The sequence below is a fragment of the Colias eurytheme genome, chromosome 29 (genome assembly GCF_061535395.1).
Source record: "Colias eurytheme isolate Ceu_HAF_F1 chromosome 29, ilColEury1 Martin Lab GWU primary, whole genome shotgun sequence".
In the NCBI taxonomy this organism is placed as follows: domain Eukaryota; kingdom Metazoa; phylum Arthropoda; class Insecta; order Lepidoptera; family Pieridae; genus Colias; species Colias eurytheme.
The window spans coordinates 3124587-3137564 of NC_143008.1; the positions used below are offsets into that span (position 1 = coordinate 3124587).

General features: G+C 33.7%; 1 long non-coding RNA gene across 1 annotated transcript; it reads left to right on the forward strand.

The window, feature by feature from the left end:
- Positions 1-1575: 1575 nt before the first annotated feature.
- On the forward strand, positions 1576-12598 carry LOC149896130 (uncharacterized). The gene is made up of 3 exons (XR_016458412.1): positions 1576-1631; positions 5679-5826; positions 12460-12598. It is a non-coding gene; the product is annotated as an uncharacterized LOC149896130 (long non-coding RNA).
- Positions 12599-12978: the final 380 nt, after the last annotated feature.

Consider the following 12978-nt stretch of genomic DNA (forward strand, 5'->3'; position numbering starts at 1 on the left):
GTCAAAATTGTAAATTATAACCTAGCTTTTCTCAATTTTATTTAGATTTTCCTGTTTAATATTCGTATAAAATGCCAAAACCTTGAGCAGTAGTGCGAGGGAGATAATTTACAAGGTTATTAAGTTTTGTCAGCGTGAAAAAGCAGAACAAAGAGATTTGGTGAACAAAAACAAAGTTACAGAAAGAGTATCCGCCATGACCGGTCTGTAACACTAGTTGATACTTGTATTTATTTAATTTTTTTTTTCTTGTAATTTACATGTAATTAAGTACTAAAATGTGCAAAGGTGTGATCGTTTGTTTATTTGTTTCCTTACACAGAATATGATTTTTCAGGTGTTTCAAGAGTGACTTTGGCTCGTATTAAAAAAGAGGCTAGCGTAAATAACGGAGTATGGCGCACGCCTGGAAAAGGTCCTGGTTCAAAAAATGGACGCCCTTTGAAAATCAATTTGGATGACTGATAAATTCAATTCAATTTCTAATTGCATTGACTCTGCTTTGTTTTGTTTATGCAAGTCAAAGTTAATAAATGTATGTACATTATGCTCTGAAGGGTTTTTTTTATTTGTTGACTTTTCCTGTAATCCTATACCTACCTCAATTATTTTTTTAATCACTTATCATTTTTAATATTTTTATCAAATTTTAATATAAATATTTTTATTCTAAAGTATCTAGATTGTACGTATAAACCTCAGGTATAAACTCACAGATTAAGTATTAGTTACTACGTAATATAAACTATACATTATTTGCAGTGTTGCTAGGTTGAGTTTTAAAATTACCCTTTAAATTACCCATGTAAACTGACTTTTTAGACAGACTCTACATACATAATAATTGGTTGAAAACTATTTACGATTATTTTAAGTAATTTGGATTTTGACATTTTATTAACATTTTTTTCAATGTTTGTACCTTCATCCATACTTTTATATATTTTTTAACACAATTTGAATTAACTTTGATTATTTCGAAAAAACTACAATGAAACGAAAGCTTTAAAATTTTTTCTAATAATTATTAATATTACTAACGTTAAATCGATTGCACGCATCAATTCACGCTCGCTTATGAGTGCTCGATTGTGCGAAGCGTTGCTGTAGTTGAAACATTCAACGTTAAGCATTATGCCGCATAATGCGCTCTAGTGCTGTAATTGGAAAACGGGGATTATGTGCGAATAAAAATTTATATTTTCAAATAAATCATTAATATCACCTTAATTTGCTGCACGCCTTCATTTTAACGATATACTATTCATATAAATTAAGAGAAGTTTTTCTTTTATTATTTTTTTATTATGATGTCCATACGTGATATTCTATCGAAATATATTAATTACTATTCGTAAAAGTACTAAGTAATAAATTTTTGACATACAGTACATACATTTATTTCAATGTTTAAAAATGATTATAATATACTTGTACATTACACGTGTACATTGAAAAAGATGGTAATATTTTTAACATGTAGCAACATTGATATTTGTAATTACATTATATCGGGGGAATTACGCAGTTCTCACTTCCAGAATTCATCTAGTAGGTAACTTAAACTTAAACTTAAAGGTACAGTTAGCTGTTAGACCGTTATTTGGCTATAACAAAGAACTATAAAAGAGGTTAGTTTTAAAGATTATATACTTTTTTGTTCAATATTTTGTACCGTTTTATTCACAGGTTTTATTGATTAGTGCTAAAATAGTTAAGTACCAACTACCATATACATAGTTTTCAATTTTCATAAATCCATGTCACCGGTCACGATTAAGTTTTGTCTTATATGATATCACGAGGCTATAGTAAATCTGTAACATCATAATAATTTAGCATGTTGAATTCTGCATATTGAAGCATTTTTATTTAATCCGGATGCTCAGTTGATTTCAAAGTTCAAACGATACGTCGTATATTATCATGAAAAAAATTTGCCATTGGATACATTGTACCTATTACAAAATGGCCGATTCATGTTTAATAATGAATGTTAAAATTCTTAGCAAAGTCTTAATACGACCATGAATACATTTTTTAACAAGTATATGTAACAGACTCCTTTAAGACTCGATTTTGACTGATGGTCAGATTTTATTCAAATTTTTAATTTTGTACAGAATACAAAGTATCAAGAATCACTGATGGTACGGGAGCTATTAACGTTTTAAAAAAAGTCATTTTAGTATAGTTGGGTTTTTGATATACTGTTTCTCTTGCTATTTCGGTTAGAGTCCGGGCTGTCTGGCTGGCGGTAGTGGTTGCGTTTATTAGTGCGCACAGGAAAATATCCGTAATTTAAAGATTAATGCGTAATTTTTAATCTTTTGCCTTTAGATAGATCCATCAGACATAATTTTTTTATTGCAAGACGTTTTTTCGTTGTTAAATAGGTGCCATACGCAATTTTTTATTTCAAAGTAATTAAAATGTCATCGAAATAAGTGAAATTACATCAACATGAGTCCGCTTAAAAGGTAAACTGTAATAACTTTATTACTTACTTATATTATATTATCCTTTTTTAATACTTATATTGAATAATTAGTAAACTAATATTTTTAATAGATGGTTTCATATTTATTACACTTTTGGGTATTAATATGAATTTGATGGTTTTTATCAAGTTTACATTAACGTCCTATTTGAGGTTCGTTGGGAAAAGGAGGCACCATGGTAACGTAACGGCACCAGTCTTGTACAGATTAAGGAAAAAATTGAAGTTTTTTGCATATTTCTCGTAGGTTTTTTAACTTTATTGGATATTGTTAAGTTATACCTTTAGTTCAATGTTAGTTTAACGTAACCAATGTTAGAAAAAAGATTACAATGCATAAATAATGAAGTTATTTATAAATTAAAAAAACACTTTTTTGCACCAGTGATGGACAGTAAAAATCTAATGATGGACACCCAGTTTTGGACAACATCCAGTTATGAACACCCATTTATGGACTGTACCTAATGTTTTTTCTCCAGTTACTTACACTTGGAGAAGACTTATAGTTATCAATAGAATTTTGAAAATGATGATTGGAATATAATAAATCGGGGATGTATTTATAAAAAATAGTACTTATTAATTTTTTTGCATAGTTATAATATTTAAAACAGTCTTAATTTCCATTTTCTAGGCAAAAATTGGACAAATGCATCGTTAAATACGAGTTATGTCCGTTAAGAAACACCAATATGGGTTTTTTTTCTCAATAGGTAAGTCAGGGATGAAAAATATAACTAAAAAAAGTACTGCCATTCCATCCATTTTGGGACTTCTTCTTCTTCGTCATATCACTCTCGTCAGAGCGAACGTGGTCAACATGAGGTTTGGGGGGGTAGATGTTACCCGCTTCACGATATTCCGCCATATCTCTCTGTTTCCTGGCATTCCGCTACACTCGTGAAGTGAATCGCCAATCTGATTCCGCCAACAGCCTTAATCTGATCGGTCCATCGATATGGATTCCAAATTGTAGCACGAGGCAAAAAGCTTTTTTTAAACTTTTGTCAAGATGGTGTGGATGAAATTTAAGCGTGTGTGCTATATGGTGGTGGAATTTAGCAGCAGACAGCGATCCAAACAGTTCATCAGAGAACTCTCTATGATAGATGCGTTACAATACGCATAAGTATGCGACTTCTCTACGCAGTAATAGAGAATGAAGCCGAGAACGAGTCGCACAGCACATAATGACCCATTTTTCTAAAATATATTCTTCATGGGTAGATAGATATTATGTTGTTGGACCCATTAGTGTAATTTTAACAAAAAATGTCAATGTCCATTATAGGAACCAAAGCAAATCCAGTCATGGACAATTGTTGTACAATATTGGAACCCTTTGTTTGAAATGGTCGTGATAGGTATATTATTAATCAGAATAAAAAGACAATACAGAAAAGGGCATGTAATTAATACCTTTAAAAAAAGTTTATTTTCGACATATGTCCATAAATGGATATATCCATAGAATTAAATCCAGTTATGGACACTGAAGAATTTTATTTAAACAACATAACCTATCATGATACTAAATCGTGTAATATTTCATACAATTAACTACTTACTATAAATAAAAGTAATATCAAATTTTGCTAATATTTATACAAAAATTCTTATAACCAAAATTGTGTCCTCACTTCCTTAAGGATTTCCTTAGTAAAAACGGATTTCTTCGAAACGAGTCGCAGCAACTAAACATAACGTTCTGCCATCGTCTAACATTTTGGCCGAATAAGATGAAGTGTCGTATTTTGATAGCTTATGAACCAAACTTTTATTTTAAGTATTGCCAAATTATATAACGTTAATTTTGGTCTTAATATTTAAATTTAATATTTATTTTGTCCATTACTGGATGCTTGTCCACCACTGGTGCCGTTACCTTAGATTGTTGCTAAAAAATTGTAAATAGTAAAATGAATATTATACATAGTATATCCTTCACGAGGACTCATGTTGATGGAATTTCACTTATTTCGATGACATTTTAATGATCTAAAGGCAAAAGATTAAAAATTACGCGTAAATAAATGACTTTAAATTACGGATATTTTCCTGTGCAGATAAGATGCGCACTAATAAACGCAACCATTGCGACCAGCCAGACAGCCCGGACTCTAACCGAAATTGGAAGAGAAACAGTATATCAAAGAACCAACTATACTAAAATTCTCTCTTGTCAACGTTGGTAGATAGCTCCTATACCATGACAATACAATAATTTCAAGAGTTTTTAACTTAATTTTTTATGACTATATTTAATTATTTTTGCGTGATATAGTTAAGTCGATTAAAAAAAAATAACGTCTTACATCACGCGTAGGTATTTGGTTCGTAGGTAACCAAACTGACTATAAATTACTGGTCTGTGACCAAACTCCTTCGCAACGGCTTGGTCATTGAGGTACTATGTAATGGGCTTGGTCGATTTTTTAATTTTCTAAGTATATTCGGTGGGTTTGAGAATTATAGGTCGTATTATAAATATTTTTATTCCCCGTATTAGTTAATATTCAAAATAATTACCGAATCAGCTAGTGTTTGTAGGATTGGCAGAAAATTCATAAAGGCTGCTGCCTGCTTTACACGGGGAGAGAAAACTGTAGAGTAGAGTGGTAGAGTAGGTATTAACTATCCTACTTACTATACTAAGGTAGAAGAGAGTACTAAAATTAGCATATACAGCAGCCATATGTGTTATTTTGTATATTAAACACGCCATACTTTTCGTATTTTTTATGTAATATGATCACCTCGGCTACGTCCGGATAGTAAATAATACTTTTTTTGTTTTCGAAAATTCTATCCGTCATTACCAGGTCATTACTTATCATCATAATCCCAGTCGTTCTTCAGTTACAAGTTGTGTAATTAGCATAAAATATAAAATAAACGTTCTTTTTTGGAAGTGAAACTTCAAGGCGCGTTGAGAGTAAAATAGAATGTCGCGTCATGGCAATACATTATGGAGTAAAGTCGAATTTGGTATATTTGAATCTTGCCAAAGAAGTTTCACTTCTGACACGTGTGCTCGGCACACACGCTCTTTTTTATTGTTTTTCAAAATTTTACCAGTCATTACTTATCCTTATCCCAGCCGTTCTTCACTTACAGCACCTTACAGTGTAACTTAGCGATTTTCTTAAAATGGTCTATATCTCGAAAATGTCAGTTTTCAGAATGAATCACCTAGCACAAGGTCTTGTATTGGGTGTGTCGGCGCTAGTAGTAGCATTCGTGGTAATTTATGAAGTAATAAAGGAGCGAAATATGCCTCGAAATGAAAATGTACACGGCGAAAGAGCACGGAGGAGGAATTGGTGAGAATTTTTAGAGTATTTACATTTAATGGACCCTCTTCAGAATAGACAGCATTGGCCCAATAGACTACAGGCCCGTGTTGAAAAAATTATGGGTCATTTGACCCACCACCTGACCTATCTAGAATGATATAAGAGCATAAAATAATAAGATTCAGCACTATGACGTCACTTGTAAGCTGTCCACCTGAGTGCAGATGAGAATTCGAAGGTTCAGGTAGAGATTTTCTCCCCTTGTCTCCATGATTTTTGTACGGCGTTGCGGAATAATTGATTAAAAGTAGTATAGAAATAGTATGACACAGATGCCGTACAAAAATGGTGGTCCACAAAGTCGGAATTTATTTTTACAACAAGTCTACAACAAATGATCGTCAATGTTTGCCGCCATTACGGCGATTATGAATATGGCCGAACATAAACATTATGACCCACCACCACAGCCACTACACTATCGTGATTGCATCTACCTAATACCCCAGCCACACTACTCGACGAGTGGTATGGGAAGTGACGAGGAAAATAGGCAGAGGCATAGTGTGGCCACGTTATTCGTCATGCCACTCGTCGTGCTCATCGTCCTGCTCACTGCTCCCTATTTTGTCGGCTTTTGCGCGCGAGTCACAGGCAATACGAGTGCGAAATGAAGAGCGTCGCGATTAATCGCGCGAGTAGAGCAGTGTGTGGCCAGAGGGCAATGTCGCGGCGAACGGCAGCGCGATGAGCAGAACGAGGAGCGTAGTGTGGCTGCGGCATAAGGTATCTACTCGCATAATGCTGCCCATGGTGCGGATACGGTGCATTTTCATCAAACGAACATAGAAAGAGGCAGAGCAAGAGCATTCTTTGGTGATCTTTTGGGGTAAACTAAAACGCGTATTCGGTGTTGTTCAGTATTAGAACATTGCATAAAATCTTTTCGGACGCACTAAGAACAACGAAAGAATGCTCTACGCCTGTTTACACTAAGATAATTTGACATAGTGGGGTCAGAATGAACATTCGCTCGTTTGATCTAAATGCACCAATGCACCGCTAACACATTAAAGTTTGCCGCATGGTTGCCAACACAAAAAACTCCTTTATTTCAAAAAATTAAAAAAGGCGTCTGAAGGCCTAGTCAAGTGGCATACGCTTCATAGCGTTTCTCTTTCTACAAACTTTGACGTCAGAGAATGCTGAAATACGCTATACGACAGGTTGTTTTAGTTTTAAGAATATTAAATAAAACATGTATACATAATAGTAGTATATTTTATTCCTTAATTAGTTAAGTAGTTTATACCACCATTTATTTAATTCAGTACACACTTTTAAAAATACTAACAAAAAATACAATAATAAAAATTACAAACATAAAAATATAAAAGAACAGGTTGAGGCTGTAACGATGATCAATTTTTTCACCTATGACCTGCACTAAAATATGACCAGTTATCAGAAACTTTAAAAGGTTTAATATACTGTAACTAATGCAGTTTCATTATTTAAATCTGTGTAGGTAAATAAAATAATGTTTTGGGAGCGAAAAAATATTATACAAAACTACTTGGTCAGACACACTGCATTAGGTTTAAAAGTAATACACTTAAAAACTACACACAACACACTTTAAAAAATACACTGTAGGTTTAAAAGTAATACACTTAAAAACTACACACAACACACTTTAAAAAATACACTGTAGGTTTAAAAGTAATACCTACTGCACTTATGTACTTAATTTTAATTAGTCTTTATTTAGTAAGTAATTCAGTCTTCTAGCTTTTATAATAATATACTTAATTCAACAATTAACTAAATGACTACTTCAGTCTTTATAACCAAAATTATACCCGGCGCGGCCTAAGATGATCCCTATGACAGTTCGTCTTAGTGATTGCTCGTATGATGGATCGTGTCGATACTTTACTATTTTATAGGCTAAGGCGTGGTTTGCATTCAGCCACGTCGGTAAACATGTTTTTACAAATATTATAAAATGAATTTTTAACGTCTATTATGTAAACGAAACGGTAAGTAAAACGAAAGCTTTCCAAAACATAAAAATGCACCTTATCATTTTCTCGTAATCTTTAACCCGTTTAACACAGTGTATATTATTTTATCATGAAAATGGAATCCCCCATTTAATTTTTCTAAAAAACTTATATGTATTATCATAGGTAAGTAAATTAACGCGAACGGTAATTAATTAATTAATTATGCTGCGATCTTCTGTTCCATTCAATAGAGAATAAACTATAGCTTAAGCATGGAAAAAATGTGAACTCGTTTCCATTATCGAAATTTGTTTATCGATACTTTCCGCACTAGTCGATAAATGCCAACGATGTAAGTTTTGAAGGACGTAAACGTAAAGTCAGATTGATATAATTTCTCGTAAATGTTAAGAATTGTTATAATTCCAACGGAATATCATTGTAATGGCATAAAGCTACGTAAAAATTAATAAATGCCATTTTTAGACGCCTCCAATACGTTTATAATTTAATGGTGACGCCATTACAAGTTTGTCTCTTGAGAATAACTATCAGTGTCATAGGGATCATCTTAGGCCGCGCCGGGTATACATAATTTTGTTTTAAAAAATTAAACAATGGTTAATTATCAAACTTATTTGTCAATAAAATAATGCTCCCGTGAATCAGGAGTGCAGTGCTGGCAGTGCCAGGTGCTGTTCCAGTTAGTTGGACCAGGGAACCACTAGTTCATACATACTACACGCCATTACCATAGAGATACAAAAATAACCTATAAAAATAATCTATTAACTGAATTATTTAGCACTAGCTTTCCGCCCGCGGCTTCGCCCGCGTTTTCAAAGAAAACGTTCCCGTAGGATTTCCGGGATAAAACCTACCCTATGTCCTTTCTCGGGTATCAAAATATCTCCATACCAAATTTCATGCAAATTGGTTCAGTAGTTTAAGAGTGATTGAGTAACAGACAGACAGACAGAGTTACTTTCGCATTTATAATATTAGTATGGATTATTCTGCCACTCATCAGCTCATCTTAGTTGCTGGAAATGGGTCCAACCGCCACACTCGGTTCATCACCATCCTCTTGTTGCTCAGCCATATTAGGGGGAGGTAATTGAGCATCCTGTGCAATATTGTGCAGAACACAACATGCAATAGTCACCTTACTGGCAACACGAGGATGGTAATGTAGTGTATGATCCTTCAGCAAGCATCTCCAGCGAGCCTTCAGTATACCAATACATCGTTCAATACAATTGAGTGCCTGTAAATGGCGTGTAGTGTACACCGCTGTTCCAGAACCTGCTTCGGCATTTAAAATTGGTACCATTAGCCACGCTCTCTGTGAGTATCCAGAATCACCTAAAACAAATAATGTAGTTAAAGAGCTTTATAACTTCAATATTTTTATGATAAACTAGATTTCCGCCCGCGTTTTCAAAGGAAAACCCGCATAGTTCCCGTTCCCGTGGGATTTCCGGGATAAAACCTATCCTATGTGTTAATCCAAGTTACCCTCTATATGTGTGCTAAATTTCATTGTAATCGGTTCAGTAGTTTTTACGTGAAAGAGTAACAAACATCCATACATCCTTACAAAGTTTCGCCTTTATTATATATATTAGATATTAGATATATATAAGTAGGTAGGAATTATTTGATTTACCTAATAGCCACGTCAATTCACCATTTTCATGAAGTCCACGCATGTATGGTTCCACTTCACTGGATGACCATATGAAGAAATCAGGAGTGGCTCCACCATATTTCGCATTAACATTGATAATTTTTAAATTATCATCACATATCTGAAAAAAAAGTATAAAAAATATTCTATTTGCAGTTGCTTTGTTATTTTGTTTTAATGTAACATGATTAAAAACAATGCTTACTAACTAATAATACATATGCAAAGAAATATAGCTTACCATTTGCACATTTAAGGAATGGTATCCTTTTCTGTTCAAATAATTCTGTTCATCAATGTGGGGTTTTACGATAGATATATGAGTGCAAGCTATGCATCCTATTACCCCTGACAATTGAAATTTCTTTTGAAACCTGTAATTAGGTATCACATTTTATAATCAAAGACAATTACCTACATAATATATTAAAAAATATATTAAATTGTTAAAAAGACTTTCAAATGGATTTGTCATAATATTTTGTAAACCTTTAAAACATTTAGAATTCAACAGAAACAAACATTTTGTATTTGAATTTCTTTTAATACATATGGACTACTAGCTTTCCACCCGCGGCTTCGCCCGCGCAGTCAAAGAAAAACCCGCATAGTTCCCGTTCCCGTGGGATTTCTGGGATAAAACCTATCTTATTTTCCGGGATAAAAAGTAGCCTATGTCCTTTCTCGGGTATCAAAATATCTCTATACCAAATTTCATGCAAATTGGTTCAGTAGTTAAGGCGTGATTGAGTAACAGACAGACAGACAGAGTTACTTTCGCATTTATAATATTATATAGTATGGATAAGTACTTAATTGTTGAATAATCAATATGTGGTACTTATAATATAATTGTTTGTGACTACAATAGCAGCGACCATCTTCAATGCGAAGGATTAAGTTATTTATTAAAATTGTACAAAACATTGAATGTTACAAATAAATTAATAAAAACACTTACTCTTGTCGAATTCTTTCTCTTTCTTGGTGTGTTTGCGGGAAAACTATCCATTTGTTCACTATCAGAGGACTGTTGAGTGCCTCCACAACTTGCCTAATGCATCTACTTGCAGTGCGTTGTGGCAAATGTTGTGTGACACCCACAATTCTCTGATAGGATCCCGTTGCGAAGAAACTCAGAGCGCAAAGAACCTACGATAATAAGTAGAATTAGGATACGTAATATTTTTTTTATTTTTTACTAACAAATGGATCTGCGATATCCGAATTTTTATGCTAAAAAAAAAATAGATACATGTGCACAACACATGCCTTTCATTGGGCATTTAAAATATCGGACATCACTTATAAACAATCGCAGTGAAGAAACTGTGGATTACCTTTACTTCCAAAGGAATTTCTTTAGTCCCCCGTATTTTTGTTTCGTTACGTAGGCTGCAGCAAAGCTCTCTAAAAGTTTTTTTACTTAGCCTAAAACGCTCCTGAAACAATTGTTCCGGCATTTCATCGATTGTCTCCAATTGTCTCCGTCTGGACGTATATCTTTTTTGGCGCCTGAGCCAAACTTCTTCATCGTGCGCAGCTTTTAAAAGTCTCAAAGCGTGCATTATATGAAAACTTATTAAAATTTTATAATCACCAGGAAACACAACACGCAACTTCAACAGCTGATTATAAAATCGCCATTTTGTTTCGATTTCTACAAGATGGCGTGGCGTGCGCTAGTTATCGAAGTACCTACAAACGCCCCACAGAACGCCCACAAAGCGTTTCTCCTGTCAAAAGTGCCACTTGGCTAAACATTGGTGGCGCCCCGCGCCTGTCGTATGACTTTACGTTCCGTTTCATGGAATAGAAAAACAATGCCACTTGTCTACCAATTTTAGTTTCGTTACGCTAGGTCACGTGACGTATCTTCAGCTTATGTCAATCTCATACATTCTTTTATCTATTCTAATATACTTTACGCTAATAGAAAGCCTCTTGTCTAGGGGGGCTGATCTTATTAGTGCATGAGCGATGAAGTTACGATTGCTATATTATAAATTAATATGGATAGTTTGAGTTATTGAAATGGGACAAATAAAATTATTGTAAGCAGGGAAAATTATAATCATACCCAACAACACATTTAACCCAAAAACCGTACCCATATTAAAATATCATTAACTTTACCCTGGGGTACGAGTGTACCCCTATGAAAAAAAATAAGATTACAAAAATATTATTAACTTTTATTAAATGTTCATTTATTAAGGTCATTTTAACATTCATTTATGTCTTAATAATTTATTTTATTACGGCATTTTTATATTTTTTCTACAATTTACACACACTTAACGTTGGTGATCAAAATTTATGAAAAACTAGCTGCTCCGCGCGGTTTCACCCCCGTGGCTCCACTCCTGTTGGCCGTAGCGTGATGATATATAGCCTAAAGCCTTCCTCGATAAATGAGCTATCTAACACCGAAATAATTTTTCAAATCGGACCAGTAGTTCCCGAGATTAGCGCGTTCAAACAAACAAACAAACAAACAAACTCTTCAGCTTTATAATATTAGTATAGATTTAAACTTAGTGCACTATTTGCGTGACTGACGGACTTTTAACGTGGATATTCAAGTTACATCTCAGATTTTGAAACAGCAGTGGTCCCTGCGATAATAAATGCAGAAAGAAAGCTGGAAACTTATAAGCGCTTGTCAGCGCTGGTAACCCGCGTAGGAAAATATATGAACACGCGCCGATAAGCGCTGAACGGCGCCGACAAGTTCCGACAAACTTCAACACGCGCTGGTCTGCGCTGGGCGCTGCCATATACAATTTGTTTTGGTCTGCTTCAACTTGCTTCCTTTGTGTAGAACGAACCAGCGCTGACAAGCGCCGGGAAGCGCTTATAAGGTTCCAGCTTTCTTTCTGCATACGCCACGCCACCCGCCTAATATTCCGTGTAACACTATAATATAAAATATTGTAGTAATAATACTATTTGTTTCAGATTTTGAATGCAGTCAATATTAATTATCAATGAAAAAATGTAATTGGGATATTGGTGTTGGAATTGATATCTCTTAATATGTATCAAATATACTTGAATAAAACAATTTCATGTCAATTCAATAAATATTTTATTTTATGATTGTGTTTTAATTTCTATTTAAACTGTCAACTTAATTTTAATATAATAATATATACTTAAAAACCCTATTTCCTGTAAATTGTGCCTATATTTTGTTTTGTTTTGTTACCTATGTACCACAAAAAAATTTTAAACACGGTTTATCTTACAACAGCATAATAATTCTAATTCTAGTGCTGCTTGTAATTGAACTGGTCAAAGACCTAACCTAACATATTGTTGTTCTAACAAAAAACTTACACTCTGGGGAAGAAAAATAAAACAATAATTTCATTTATTGGTATATTTATTTGCTCAAGATATTTACACGCAGTCAACAATTTCGGCGGATAATTTCAAATGCATATATCTATATTTTATGTGTTTTTTACTGTGCAA